Source organism: Ascaphus truei, chromosome 4 (assembly GCF_040206685.1).
Source record: "Ascaphus truei isolate aAscTru1 chromosome 4, aAscTru1.hap1, whole genome shotgun sequence".
NCBI lineage: Eukaryota > Metazoa > Chordata > Amphibia > Anura > Ascaphidae > Ascaphus > Ascaphus truei.
In genome coordinates, this window is record NC_134486.1 from 343255865 (window position 1) to 343271617 (window position 15753).

At 48.8% G+C, this 15753-nt stretch overlaps 1 protein-coding gene across 2 annotated transcripts in view; it reads left to right on the forward strand.

Moving 5' to 3' along the window:
- Positions 1–15753, forward strand: part of LOC142493707 (glutathione S-transferase 3-like) — a 59434-nt gene that overhangs the window by 23349 nt on the left and 20332 nt on the right. Inside the window, exon 1 of one of the 2 annotated variants that reach the window (XM_075598188.1) lies at positions 15390–15532. The exons of the other annotated variant lie outside the window; for it this stretch is intronic. The gene's annotated coding sequence lies outside the window, so the exon portion shown is untranslated. Of the gene's footprint in view, positions 1–15389; positions 15533–15753 lie in introns of those variants that run through there. 2 annotated transcript variants of the gene reach the window in all.

Consider the following 15753-nt stretch of genomic DNA (forward strand, 5'->3'; position numbering starts at 1 on the left):
ACCACTCTTGTCAGGAGCTTCCCAGCTGAAGATTAACCTTGTCACTGCTGCACTGCATACCTACACATACGTCTGCCAGGCATATAGCTGGTGACGTTCATTCACCCTGTCACATTCCTCCCCTGTTAGTGTGTGGCTGGGGCAACGCACGGCTGAAGCCCGACCATCCACCCCTTCTCTAGAAAAGAAATCAGCATTGGCATTTTCTTTTCCAGGCCTGTGCTGAATCTCAAACGAGAAGGGTTGGAGGGCCATATACCACCTGGTCAACCTAGCATTGGAGTCTTTCATCGTATTTAACCATTTCAATGGAGCATGGTCTGTTACCAATGTAAAATGGACTCCCGCCAGGTAGTGCCTCAAGGCCTCGATTGCCCACTTTACTGCGAGACACTCTTTCTCAATTACTGAGTAGGTTTTTTTCCCTTGGGAACAATTTCCAACTCAGAAAAAGGATCTGATGTTCCACTCCCTCAAACTGTTGCGAGAGCACTGCCCCTAGCCCTATCTGTGAGGCATCAGTTTGCATGATAAAAGGCTTATCGAAGTCTGGGCTTCTAAGGACGGGACCCTCTGATAGACAACTTTTTACCTCCTCAAAGGCTCTCTGGCACTTCCTTGACCATTCCACTTGTGTAGGGGCACACTTTTTTGTGAGGTCTGTTAGTGGGGCTGCAACTTCCGAGTAGTTGGGGATGAACCTCCGATAGTACCCTGCTAAACCCAACAGGGGGAGCGTACCTGCGTTTTTGTTCGGGGGGGGTCGGAACTTCTTTCAGGGCAGCTACCTTATCGGCTAGTGGCCTTACTTTTCCACCACCCACTGCATACCCCAGGTACTTGGTTTCCGCCTTACCTAAGGCACATTTCTTAGGGTTGGCTGTGAGCCCTGCCTCTCTTAGCGACTTGAGGACCGCTTTCAGCCTATTTAGATGGGCCCGCCAGTGTTTACTATAAATGACAATGTCATCTAGATAGGCCGCGGCATAAGTCCTATGGGGTCTCAGTACTTTATCCATGAGCCTCTGAAATGTGGCTGGGGCTCCATGCAGTCCAAATGGCATTGTCACAAACTGGTATAAACCCATGGGAGTGGCAAAGGCTGTTTTGCACTTGGACTTTTCCTCCAAAGGTATTTGCCAGTATCCTTTTGTTAAGTCCAGCGTGGATATATATTCTGCGTTACCAAGGGCGTCAATTAACTCGTCCACCCATGGCATCGGACATGCGTCAAACTTGGATACCGCATTGACCTTTTCGGAGGTCCACACAAAATCTTACCTTCCCATTAGGTTTAGGGACCATAATTAGTGGACTACACCACTCACTGCATGATTCGTCAATCACGCCTAAATGTAACATTTCTTGTACCTCTTTCTCTACCAGGGCCTTACGGCTTTCAGGCAACCTGTAAGGAAGAGAACGTACTTTACCCCAGGTGCTGTCTCTATCACATGGGAAACTAAATTAGTTTGCCCTGGTTAATCAGAAAAAAACATAATTGAATTGTGCAACTATTTCTAACATGTCCCCTTTTTGTTCAGAGGACAATTGTCTACCCATTGGGATTTTATCATCACACACAATGTTCTCCTGCGGGGGCTGAGGAACCAGGTCCGTTTCCTCCTCCACCGGGTGGATGAATAGAGACCGCTGCACCTTCCAGGGTTTTCAGCAAGTTCACATGGTAAATTTGTTTACCCTTCCTGGAACCTGGTTGAGTGATCTCGTAATCCACATCACCCGTGCGGCGGAGTACTTCGAATGGGCCCTGCCATTTGGCTAGAAGTTTGCTCTCACAACTGGGTAACAACAACATCACTTGATCTCCTGGGTGAAACACTCTCATACGAGCATTTTGATTGTAATGTCTCTCCTGACTGTCCTGAGCTGATCTAAGATTCTCCCTAGCAAAATGGCCGACCACATCTAGGCGCTTCCTAGGGTCCAATACATATTGCAGGGTATTCTTAGAAGGGGACCGCTGTTCCTGGGCTTTTAGCAGGTCTAGGATACCCAGGGGTTGGTGGCCATACAGCAGTTCAAATGGAGAGAAACCACTGGAGGCCTGGGGAACTTCCCGCACTGCAAACAGCAGAAAAGGGAGAAGTTCATCCCAGGCTCTCTTCTCTGAATCTACAAATTTTCTCAGCATCCCTTTTAGAGTTCGGTTAAATCTTTCCACCAATCCGTCAGTCTGTGGATGGTAGACCGATGTCCGAACAGACGACCTCTAGTAATTTTAAGACATCCTGCATCACTTTAACCATAAAATTTGTACCTTGGTCTGTCAACATAACCTGGGGAAGACCAACCCGTGAGAACAGCTCCAATAACTTGTTGCCTACTTGCTTCGCCGTTGCTGTACTCAGGGGGAACGCCTCAGGATATCTGGTTGCATAGTCCACTATTACAAGAATAAACCTGTGTCCTTTCACAGAAGGTTCTAGAGGTCCTACCAAGTCCACCCCAATCCTCTCAAAGGGAACTGACACCAAGGGTAGAGGAACCAAAGGGGCTGGTTTTTGTCCCTTCTGACTAGTTAGCTGGCACTCCGGACATGCCGCACATAACTTAGCAATATCACTATGCATCCTTGGCCAATAGAATCGGGACGAAATACGGTCCAATGTTTTATCCCTACCAAGGTGACCACCCCAAGGGACAGTATGGGCTAGAGTGAATACAGATTTAACAAACGCCTTGGGAACCAATATCTGTCTGGTGACCTCCCCTGTTTGTGTCTGCCTATTCACCCTATACAGGATATCATTTGATAATTCAAAATGGGGGAATACTATCACCCCCTGTGTATTCAATATCTGCTCATCAATCTTTACCACCTTGTCATACTGTCTAGCAAGGACTGGGTCTTCCCTTTGCCTCTGGCGAAAATCAGGGAGGTATAGGTCTCGTAAATCTCCAGGGCCCATATCCCCCTCCTTCTGGCCAACCCCAGCCATCACTTGTGACTTCTGGCTTCTAGAATGGTCACCTTGAGACCCAGATTTCTGCAACCAGTCCTGTTTGTCAGAGCGTCTTTGCTTCCGACCCGGTGTCTACTGGGGAAAAGGTCTGCCGAGAAGGAAAAGTTTGGAAACAGAAAAAATAGGGGAGCAAGGGGTTAACACTTTCCAGCTAAAAACATACAAATATTGAAAGAACTGTTAAGGGACAAATGGAACTGATGTGATAATGATATCAATAATAAACTTACACGGCCTTGTGTAAGTGTGGATTTATAATGGTATCTGTGGTGTATCCTCCAGTCTGTTCCAGAAGAAAAGGGTAGGGGTTATAAAGTAATAATCAAATAACAGAATACTTACACGGCCCAGTGTAAGTAAATGTGTGGTATAATGGTCTGTGGGGTTCAGCTTAACCCTTCCAGGATATCGACCGAAGTTTAAGGCACCAGCATATGTTCTTAAATTAAAGATGCAATCGGGACTCCCCTCTTTAGTGTCTGGGATCAGGCAGATGGAACAACACTCAGACTCGCCGCCGTGCAACAGTGTCAACTTCCAGCCGCAAGAGCTGCTCTGCCTCTGCGTCCGGAGTGCAGGGTGATGACGCGCCTCTGCTCAGGAGCAACTGCGACTGTCAGAATGTCCACTGGCTACGGAAGCCTCAGTTGGACAAAAACAGGTAGGGATGGAGCAACGCGTTTCGCCGTCACACACGGCTTCCTCAGGCTCATAAAAAGTTTACCAGGGTTCTCCTGAGCCATAGAATAAGGCTCCTCGTGAGAGACTGGAGCCATTAGGTCTGAAAAGAAAGGCCAGTCCCGGCTGAGCACAACGGGGGCAGGGAGCCAAGGAGCGACTTCTACTTCGAGGTAGGTCTCCTGACCTTTTACCTGTAGCCGGATTTTGGCCGTTGGATACCGTTTTACATCGCCGTGTATACATTCTATACTCCATGGGGAGTCAAAAGAACACACGTTAGGCGGTAACAGTTCCTGGAAGACCAGAGTTTTCCCAGAGCCCGAATCTACAAGGGCCTGGACGGTTTTACCTCCAACCTGGGCTGGAAGTAGCCAGGGCTTGTAATTTTCTCCGGTGAAGGCCGAGGCGACGGTCCTGCTGAAGGAACAATCCATCTGTGGACAGTCCACGTAACGGTGGCCTTGTTTTCCGCAGGCAGAACATGGAGAGGGTTCCCTCGCTGGAGGGTGACGCGGATATCGCTCAGCTGGGCCTGATACTGGAGACCAGGCTTCCGATGGGTCCTGTGTGCGATGTCTTCTGAAGTTCCTCTCATGTGGCGACAAGTCAACATCAGGAAGTGGAGGAGGTTCTCGGCGGTGACCGGCATTTAGACCTCTCCATTGTTGGAAGGACTTCTCCTTCCGTGGAACTTGGCGGTGGCGTATAGATGGTCCGTCGTTTCCCCGTTGCTCCGGTCTCCCTCTTTGGGCGTCCGCAAGTGCCGGTGTAGTCGGATCCGTCCCCTCCCGGACACTCGCCTGGTCCTCGGCCCCAAGGAAGTTCTCAACGAGTCGAACCGCCAAAGCTAGGGTTTCAGCAGCATGGCGTTTTACCCAAGAGTGTGCAGAAGGGGGTATTACCTGTATTAATTGTTCCAAAACAACTTGCTCAAGAATTGCCTCCTTAGTGCGCTCATCGGGTTGTATCCAGCGAGTACACAAATCCAATAACCGCTGAGCGAGGACCCGGGGTCTCATCTTAGCGGTATTCTTCAGGCTCCGGAACTGCTGCCGGTAGGTCTCTGGGGTCAGACCTAAGTGATCCAGTATGGCGGCTTTTACTTGTTTGTAATCCATTACCTGGTCTGCTGGGAGGCCCTGATATGAGGCCTGGGTTTCTCCTATGAGGAGCGGGGCCAAAGCAGTTGCTCAGCGAGCTCAGCGCTAGCGGGGACGCAGCCTTAGTCCCCAGCTGTTGACATTGTGGAAGAAATTAAACCCCACTCTCAAGACTTTTAGGATAACAGTCTATCAGAAAACTTTTATTACATATTGTGTCAGTGAGAGACTGGAGCCATTAGGTCTGAAAAGAAAGGCCAGTCCCGGCCGAGCACAACGGGGGCAGGGAGCCAAGGAGCGACTTCTACTTCGAGGTAGGCCTCCTGACCTTTTACCTGTAGCCGGATTTTGGCCGTTGGATACCGTTTTACATCGCCGTGTATACATTCTATACTCCATGGGGAGTCAAAAGAACACACGTTAGGCGGTAACAGTTCCTGGAAGACCAGAGTTTTCCCAGAGCCCGAATCTACTAGGGCCTGGACGGTTTTACCCCCAACCTGGACTGGAAGTAGCCAGGGCTTGTAATTTTCTCCGGTGAAGGCTGAGGCGACGGTCCTGCTGAAGGAACAATCCATATGTACAAGAGTACATGTAATAGTCAAACCTGAGTGAATAAAATGGGCACTGAAACTTTATTCTTAAAACATCTACTTTTATAACCTATGCAAGGAGGCGTGCATTCATAATTTCACCATTACTTACAACTTGGGGCGTATACTTCACGTTACAGCAATTAAACTGTTACTCGCTACACAAATTGGCACATTTTGCAAGTTGAGCTGAATAAAAATTAAATGATTAAAGAGGAGAGAATTTTTATTCTACTTCCAAGTGCAAATGCACTGCCTGGCGGCTTCCTATTTATCCTACATATAGTGTGAAAGGAGCGATGGCAGAAATGCTGTCTGCAAAAAGAGACAGACAGTTTATAATTAGATAAGCAAAGTGACAATACAGCAGTTTCTAGGGTTAACCAGCATATTGAAACACATTTGTTATTGTGGTAAAGTGCTCGTACCCATAATACACTTCTGTACTGAGCAAAAGTCTGATGTTATATTTCACAACCTTAACTGTTCTGTTGCATCGCCCTGGGCTGTCTCCATGTCCTGTAGTCGCTCTGATTGTTTCAGGCGCATCAGGAAACTTTATAGACATTACGTACAGGTACAAAAAGGTACTACATACAACAATTTACAAGCAGAACCAGTAGAGTCTATTGACGGATCACCATTAAAATCAGGACCAGTTACAATGCAGATAATTCCATTTTAAACTTCTTTCGACCGTCATGTCTTTCTTGTTATCTCTGCTCCTAATTTTCCTGTCATCCTCGATTTCATGTGGCTAATGTTACATAATCCCGTATTAACTGAAAATTGAGAACCATAGTTTTTCCTCTACTTTCTCTGTACAGAATAGTTTTCCATGCTCACCCAATTCAACACCCCTTGATCCTGTTCAAAATGTTTCTTGCTCCATCAAAGATAACGTGGTGGCAACTTCCCACCAAATACTTTGACTTTCGTGGTGTTTTTGACCTAAAAGACGCTGAGACCTTACCTCCGCATTGGGTATACGACTGTCCCAGTGATCTGCTGCCTGGAGCTATTATTCCCTTCAGTCATATATATCCTCTGCCATGTCTGGAGACGAGTTGTTGCGCCAGTGTATGAATGAGAACTTTGAAAAGAGCTTCCATTACCCGATCAAAGTCTCCCACCAGAGCAACCCTGTTTTTTGTTCCTAAAAAAGTGCGAACCTTGTGATGTGAAGTTACAAGATAAGAGTAGATATAATATTGATATATTGTAACTGTAAAACTGTATTTGGAACACTGAAAGTGAGAACGTGTATCTCGTCTGCCATGGGAAGCTACCAATCAATGTTAGAGTCTTATAAACACTTTAAAGTAGAACATTAGTGCAATATTTATCTATGATAGACGTCTTTAGAAAGCATGTTTCATCCCCTTCATAGGGCTATATAACACAGAACAAGTGAGTCCCTCTAATTCATTCTCATTACTGGTTATATTACTAATGGTTCATTTTATACATCAATTGCTTTATTTTTTTTCCCCTTTCCCTTCCCTCTTCTCTCCCTCCTATTTCCTCCCTAAGAATGAAGGTAAAGGAACACGGTCAATGGACTGAGCATAAACTAGTTATGCACCAAACTATCATCTTCCTCCATAGTTCACATAATCCCTATGAGAAATAGAGGGATCCACATCACAGCAATGAGGTGATGATCATAGTGAAGCCTATAGATTAAAAAGTTGTTGCCGTACAAATTAGCCTCAAGTGTATATGTTCATGCTAATGCTGCATATTGTTGCCCTGGAGATCAGAAATCAGTATAACATATGTAATTCCTCCCCCTCCCCCATCCTTTTAGGGACACCTGGGGCAGTGATGGACAGGCCCTTTGGCCAAAGAATGTGAACCCCTTCAGGAGATGAAAGACGTTAATTAGACTAGTTTGCCTGCATATACAAATGCCCTGCATCAGTATGGAAAGTTAATATACAATATATATGTAGCATAGCCTCCGGCCACTACTACTTCCCATGGGCCCTAACAGTATAAATCCTGCTAGGGACAGGCACTGGAGGGGTTACATTATCTCATAAGGGCCGTGTGTGCTATTGCAGCCCTTGATATATTTACTGTATCCAGGGGCAGGCCTAGCAACAGCCTGAGAGTGTCAGCCTGGGGGAGGATACTGGTTGGGTCATGTAAATGTATGATGCCTATCAGACATGCCCTGTTATGGGGCAGTGTTACAAGCCCAACCCCAGGGTATTTACACTGGCACTCTCCCAGAAATAAGTGTCTTTTCCCTCCCCCTGTGGAGTGACACAGCTACCCTATATCCCATAAGGGGATACAGGAGGAGCACCAGAAGGAAACCTAGATGGGCCTCAAGCCTTAAGGTAGCCTTCCAGGGAATGTGGACTGTTGTACATTCTGGAATATGCAATAAACATCAATTGAACCATCCAAGTGTGTGACTCACTGCCTTGGGATAAGAACAGTGTCAGCATGGACCATCCTGCAGACACAGGATCCTCACTGACTGGAGGCGCTGCCAACCTTATACGAATAAGGTACCCTGAAGCCTGATTCTCCCCACACCATCGCGGAACAACTCAGAGCCTCCTGTTACCACCAGGTATGCGCAGTACTAGGAAACATACAGGTAGCAACCCAATCTCACAGAGGGTGGGGGTAAAGCGGCTACATATAGATTAAAATGCAGTTGTTATACCTGCAGAGTAAAATAGGCATGTGTGTTCAGAAAAGAGACATGATTTATATACAACAAACAACCATACATGAGATCGGACAAACAAATATTTTCACTGATGTCCTCAGTATTAAAAGCCCACATTCATGTACAGGCATACCCCGCTTTAAGTACACTCACTTTAAGTACACTCGCGAGTAAGTACATATCGCCCAATAGGCAAACGGCAGCTCACGCATGCACCTGTCAGCACATCCTGAACAGCAATACCGGCTCCCTACCTGTACCGAAGCTGTGCGCAAGCGGGGAGACTATAGAGCCTGTTACACATGTGTTATTTGCATCAGTTATGCACGTATATGACGATTGCCGTACAGTACATGCATCAATAAGTGAGAAAAAGGTAGTGCTTCACTTTAAGTACATTTTCGCTTTACATACATGCTCCGGTCCCATTGCGTACGTTAATGCGGGGTATGCCTGTATAATAATTTCTGCATCACTTTGAGTGGTGATTAAACTATATACAGCTTTAGATGCATTTATCATACGTACAGAGTGAAGTAGGCATGTACATTGGGACAATAAAAATAAGTTATAATTAGGGTTTCCGTTTTTCGGTTTTAACTGAAAAAAAAAAAAACACATGATGAAACACCACCGACCAATCATTGTTTTTTTTTTTATTTTGTTAAAACCAATTAAGACCGGAAAAATAAGAATTGAAATTAATCGCCAATGATTATCATTTTGGGAGTGTCTTCACATGGTATGTTTCCCATGCCGTGTGAATATGGCTGTGCGGGAAGAGGCAGCAGCACTAGGCAGCCAACGGGAGATGGAGGAGAAGGAGTGAGGCAACCAGGTACTGCAACCCCTGCCCCAGCACACAGATCTCTTTGCCACAGCACACAGATTTCTTTGCCCTAGCACACAGATCCTCCTGCCCCAACACAGATCCTCCTGCCCCAACACAGATCTCTTTGCCACAGCACACAGATCCTCCTGCCCCAGCACACAGATCCCCTGCTACCATCTCATAGATCCCCCTTCCCTCAGCACACATAATCCGCAGCACACAGATCTCTTTGCCACAGCACACAGATCCCCCTGCCACCATCTCACAGATCCCCCTATCTCCAGTACACAGATTCCCCGGCACACAGATCCCAAAAAATGAAGAAAACATTTAAAATAAACAGAATTATACAACCCTCCATAGGAATTATCTACTGCCAATCGGACAGCTTGTGAGGTGTCCTCCCTGGGAGGAGGCCTCCACCTCCCTCATGAACCCTAGGAGAAGGAGTTGAGGACCAGGCAATGTGTGTTCTGTCAGAAACAGGTGTTTAACTTGTAACACTTGGTTATTAAAACACTTTCTGTTCTCACACAATAGGAGAATCTTTCAAAGTAAATGGACGAATTATCTATCTAAGTACCTACATTATATATATATATACAGGTAAACCCCGTTATAGCGCGACCTGTTATAACGCGAAATCGGTTATAACGCGGTTTTCACGTGGCTCCCGTTTTTTTTTTTACATTTTTTTTGCACACTGCACACACTGCACACTCTCTCACTGCACACACACACTGCACACACACTCACTGCACACACACTCACTGCACACACTCCCAGCACACACTCTCACTGCACACTCTCACAGCACACAGCACTCACAGCGCACTCTCACAGCACACAGCACACAGCTCTCACAGTACACAGCACTCACAGCACACTCTCACAGCACACAGCTCTCACAGAACAGAGCACTCACAGCACACTCTCACAGCACTCACAGCACACTACACCACACCTCCCCCTCCCCCTCCCTACCTTTGGTGTCGGCTGCTGAGATCGGAGCGGAGCTGGCATCAGGAGGAGGGGGGGGGGTGTCGGGAGGAGGGGAGGTGAGTGAGGAGCAGGCTGGTACTTGGAGGGCCGCGTGAGCTATGCCGCTGAGGGCCGGTAGGTGTGGGGGCCTGGGGGGGGAGGAAATGGATGCCGGTGGTGGGAGGTAAGGAGCAGGTTGTGGCTGGACTCGCCATTGCTAGGGGACGTGTAGGGCTTCCGGCCACCTCTTCCTTCCTTCCCTCCTCACTCCCTCCCGATCAGGCGCGCGGCGGCCATGGTTTTTTTAAAAATTAGCGCGACCCCGGGTCTAGTGCGGTCGGATCGGGTGGCCCCCGAGGACCGCGCTATAACGGGGTTTACCTGTATATATATATATACACACTTTTCTGCTCTCGTGTCCACAATATGTGGGAAGCACTACACATACTCTTAGTACTAGGTTTTTAGAACACTGACGTAACATCATTAAGGGAAACATTAACCATAGTATGTAGAGACATTCTTGGGAAAAACACCACAAAGAGGTGAAAGGGGGGGTCATTGGAGGTGCAGAGGGGGGGTGATTGGAGGTGCAGGGGGAGGGTGATGTGAGGTGCAGGGAAGGAGAATGATGTGAGGTGCATGGGGGGAGAATGATGTGAAGTGCAGGGGGGGAGAATGATGTGAGGTGCAGGGGGGAGTGTGATGTGAGGTGCAGGGGAGGGTGATGTGAGGTGCAGGGGAGGGTGATGTGATGTGAGGTGCAGGGGAGGGTGATGTGAGGTGCAGGGGAGGGTGATGTGAGGTGCGGGGGAGGGTGATTGGAGGTGTAGGGGGGGTGATTGGAGGTGCATGGGAGGTTGAGGTGCAGGGGGGGAGAGTGATGTGAGGTGCACGGGGGGAGAATGATGTGAGGTGCAGGGGGGGAGAGTGATGTGAGGTGCAGGGGGGGGAGAGTGATGTGAGGTGCGGGGGGGGAGAGTGATGTGAGGTGCGGGGGGGGAGAGTGATGTGATGTGGAGGGGGGAGAAGGATGGGAGGTGCAGGGTGGGTGGGATGTGTGTGGTGTGCAGGGGGGTATTATGTGTTTGATGTGGAGGGGGAGTATTATGTGTGTGGGTGAGGGGGAGAGATGGGGGTATGAGAGATAGATGGGGAGTATCACAAAGGTTGATAGTGAGGGGTTCAGGGGGAGATATATGAGGATGATGATGATGAGAGGTGCTGGAGGAGAGATGATGATGATATTAAACGTGCGGCCCAAATTTTTTTTCCTTGGAGCAGTTCGGCCCTTCTCGCTTTACGAGTTGTGCAGGCCTGATGTACAGACATTCTTGGGAAAAACACCACAAAGAACCTGGAGATCTCAGTCATGGGGATTGAGCATGTTCCCTCATCTCTCTCTCTGGAGGGGACCGATTCAGATCTCTTTCTAAGAGAGAATCTTTCTGGATATTCCGATTGGACACTCTCCCCCAAGGGATTCAATGGATACCAGTACACCTTGTTTAACATTATTATTTTTTTTTATTTCTCCCTCTGGTTCACTCTGTTCCTTTCCATTTGATTGCTGACAATGATTGCTGACAAAATTCATTCAGTTATGCAAGTTTACTTATACATATATCTACTCTCAATTTACAACATATATAAGTTTTATTCCATTTACATTACTCTTATATATTTATTTGTACTTAATGGTTATCCGAGGGGTAGAAGAGTTCAGCCCCCAAAAGCACCTCAGGTGCTGGTCCGGGACTAAAATCCTCCCTTTTTATTGGGAGGGGACATCCGCCAGGCGGTGCTCCAGGAAGCAGCAAGGCCTGTGGACCATCATCCTCCTGCACGTCACAGCCACAGTTAAATAGAATCAGACTCCATTGAAGGTTGGGGTCCCAGTCTAGGTCTATGATATGGGCATCAGCTAACCCCAGTAGCTGACCCACTGTTGAACACACTTTATCTAAGGAGGTGAACATAGGAACATGGCCAACGGCGACCACGTGTCGGAGAGGTGCTTGTCATTCCAGGGCCCGCTCGCAGACCCTCTGGCGGGACGGTAGGGACATGCTCCTTTCATAACATGATTTCTTTTAATTTAGTTTGGGCACCTCTGGTCTGAATATTAGCAGCGCCTCCAAATGTAACCCCCTTTCCCTATGCCTAAGGGAAACCGCAGGCAATTACGCGTGCTGCTGTCACCTGTACGATCACAGAAGGCCTGAGCCTCCGCTTCTGGGAGCCTGGAGTGAGCTCTCTCTCGGTGCAGTGCCTCCACCCATGAGGGATCCCAGCGTTGGCGGGATGACTCCTCATACTGTAGGAACCAATACAAACAGTAATGACAATATCACACCAAATATATATATATGTAGCCCCCTTTCCCCTGTGTCAGGGCGGTTTGCCTGCTAATACCTGCGAGGCAAACAGGAGGCCCGATCCTCTGCCACAGGGAGCCTGGGGTGTTTATATCAATATCCACTAACAGTGCCTCCACCTGGGAAGGATCCGGACAAGACAATATGCCCAGTAATACACACACAACGTATTGGTAACATTATTTAGTGGAAGGTTCTAAACAACAACCATGAACACACACAGTATACATATACAGTATAGCTTATTACGACTGCGGTATATTCCCACAGTACTTTGGTGCAGGGGCACCAGTGTCCCAGTGTCCAGGCCAGGAAGGCCTATTCCACCCCAAGTGTGAGACAGTGCTGCCCCACTATGTGTTGGTGCACTTGTGGAAAATACCTGCCCGGAGCTCCAGCCCCGGGGGTCGCTGAGTAAGGCCAAGTAAACAGTCAGTCTGTTCCACCGAAGATCCGCCTCAGCATGGGGTAGCCTCCAGCCGGAGCGTCCCACCTTAGATAGTCTCTGAGATGATGGCCTGGTCTGGTCCCAGATGCAGGCCACGCACGCCGCGTGCGTCCGTCACTGGTACACAGGTACTAGCACTAACAGGCTAAGGGGAGCGTCCCTATCTGAGGGGCCTTCCATACAGGCATACCCCGCATTAACGTACGCAATGGGACCGGAGCATGTATGTAAAGCGAAAATGTACTTACAGTGAAGCACTACCTTTTACCCACTTATCAATGCATGTTCTGTACGGCAATCGTCATATACATGCATAACTGATGTAAATAACGCATTTGTAACAGGCTCTATAGTCTCCCCGCTTGCGCACAGCTTCGTTACAGGTAGGGAGCCGGTATTGCTGTTCAGGACGTGCTGACAGGCGCATGCGCAAGCTGCTGTTTTCCTATTGAGCGATATGTACTTACTCGCGAGTGTACTTAAAATGAGTGTCCTTAAACCGGGGTATGCCTGTATAGCACCACAAGCTAGTGATGGTTGGGGCCAAACTGGGACCTGAAGGGGAATACTCTGGCCTAGTCCAGCGGAGCACTTCTCCATGGACCTTACCTGTCCCCTTGCTGTCCTGCTTCCGCCGTGCTACCCTCAGCGCGCGAAATGTACCTTTCTCCCTGCAGGAGATTCCGGCCGCGCGATTGGCTGTTGCAGCCCATGTGTCTAGCAGCCCAAAGGGCTGCTGGGGATTGTAGTTCCCCTGCGGAGTACTTTGAAATGGCCGCCACAGTGGGAATGCTCTGCGCATGCATGAGGTGTACCAAGATGGCCACCGCAACCCAAACCTGCACATGTGCAAGGAGTCGCAAGATGGCTGACGCCTGTGCCGAGGAGCTCTAGTGATGCACTCGCCTGCACCAACCTCCCTGCACCGGAGGTAAGAGGATAAGGCACGCAGCTGAACCGGGGGACCAAGGGGTCCTGGCTACATATACATCGTCTTTACTATACAAACTATAGTACTGAGGGTGCCTTGGGCACCTATAACCCCGGTGTCCACACAGACAATCCCACCCGAGTGCGATGTAGCGCTACCCCCCAAGTGTGAACCGTTGGTGCACGTGTGATACCTGCCTGGGTACTCCAGTACACCAGGGGAAGCTTCCGGAATTACGCTGAAGCAGGTCCCACGCAGCGGGGCCTCCGACAGCAATCCCCTCTCGCCTAGGTGTCCAGGCCTCCACGTGGTGTGAGCTCCAGCTGGAGTGTCTCACACAAAGTCTGGTGCCACGTGCAACCCTGTCCAGGCAACAGGTCGTCGCGCGTCCACCGACACTGTAAGTGCTACTACAACACTAAGGAAAAGGGTCCCTATCTAGGGCTTCCCTACATACATCCAGGCTCAGGGCCTAACTTTGACTTAGGGAGGAAGAGGGCAAGGTCTAGGCCTAGTCCAGGAGCTACTGCTCCCTGGACACTACTTTACTCCTTGCGCCTTAGTCAGCACTGACTAGCGAGCTCTCTGCTCGCAGAGGATATACTCCTCCTCCAGGATGCTCACATCCCATTGGTTGGGTCTGTCCATGTGATCAACCCTCCCCCCGTGGATTCTGGGACTCGTAGTCCCGTTTCAGTCCGTGCTGAGCCATTCCAAGATGGCTGTCACTCTCCTGACACTGCGCATGCGCGCCTTGCCGCAAAATGGCCGTCCCCATAAACTCCCTGATCGCCTGCTGCTCCGCCGACCTGCTGAACAGTTACCCCTCACCGGAGGTAAGGAGGGGGACTCTGCTACATACATACACACACACACAAAGAAAGTGTGCCTATTCATGTTGTCATTACTACAACGCCACAATAGCTCTTATTACTTATATTTGTTTTATAACTGTTACCTTTCAACAGGCCTGAAATAAGTGAGATTTCTGTGTTTTGGACCCAAAAATGTAATTTTCAAGGAGAAATAATGCTTTTTTTTTTTAAGTGAAACTTCTTTAGTGGCACCTAGTCAATTTTGATTGAACAGAACTCCTTCATGGAGACGAACATGTGAAACGGAAATGACGTCACGCTCCTAACGGCCGCCGCTCCCCCCACACGCCCGCTGACATATGCCGTGCATGCGCAGTATTGATGGCGCCGCTGACGGACGCCACGCATGCGCAGAAGCGGCTGGCAGCGGCGCCTTTCCCCCCACACGCCCGCTGGCATATGCCGCGCATGCGCAGTAGTGATGGTGCCGCTGACGGACGCCACGCATGCGCAGAAGTGTTCCCCCCACACGCCCGCTGACATATGAGAAGAGGACACGGAGCGCAGACCACCCACCCACACCCCCTGTGTCACACCCCCTGTCACACACACACACACACACACACTCACACACACACACACACACGTTGCTGACAACACACAAAGAAGTTTCACTAACTATGCGCATGCACAGCACACACAGCTTTTTTTTTTATCAGTGAGTCTACCCTAACGTCACTGAAACCTCTGCTGATAAAAATCAGTGAGACTGACTGCAAAGCAGTGAGACTTACAGTGAGCGTTCCTGTAACAGGTCTGCTGTTAGTACATTGTTATTGCATGGTTAATGATATTGCATGGTGTGTATTGCTGATTACTGCTGTGTTGTCATTTGAAATTGGTGGCAAGTAAGCAAAGCAGCCTGGGGCAGTATTTGAATAGGGTCTGTGTGATTGGTGGAAGGACACACCCCCTCCCTACTCCTTGTCTTAAAGTAGCTAAAGCGAAGCATATAAAGCACAAGCACAGTGACCGGTCACTCCCATCATCACAGCGGTGCTAAGAAGACCCTCCACACCTGCGGTCCCAGGGTTTATGTGAGTTTTTACCTCTCTATTTCTAGTGAGCAGCTGGCGGTGTGGGAGACTGTTTGAAGGCAAGTGTTAAATACATTGTTATGGGCAGTGGGAGTAAGTACTATCAGAGAGCGGGGGCAGCAACTCATTGCTACCAGCAATGGTCACAGTGGCTTAAAAATGTGTGTTTCTGTCAGAATTAAAACAAAATCTACATTTATTTAACTTGAGGACACAGCTAT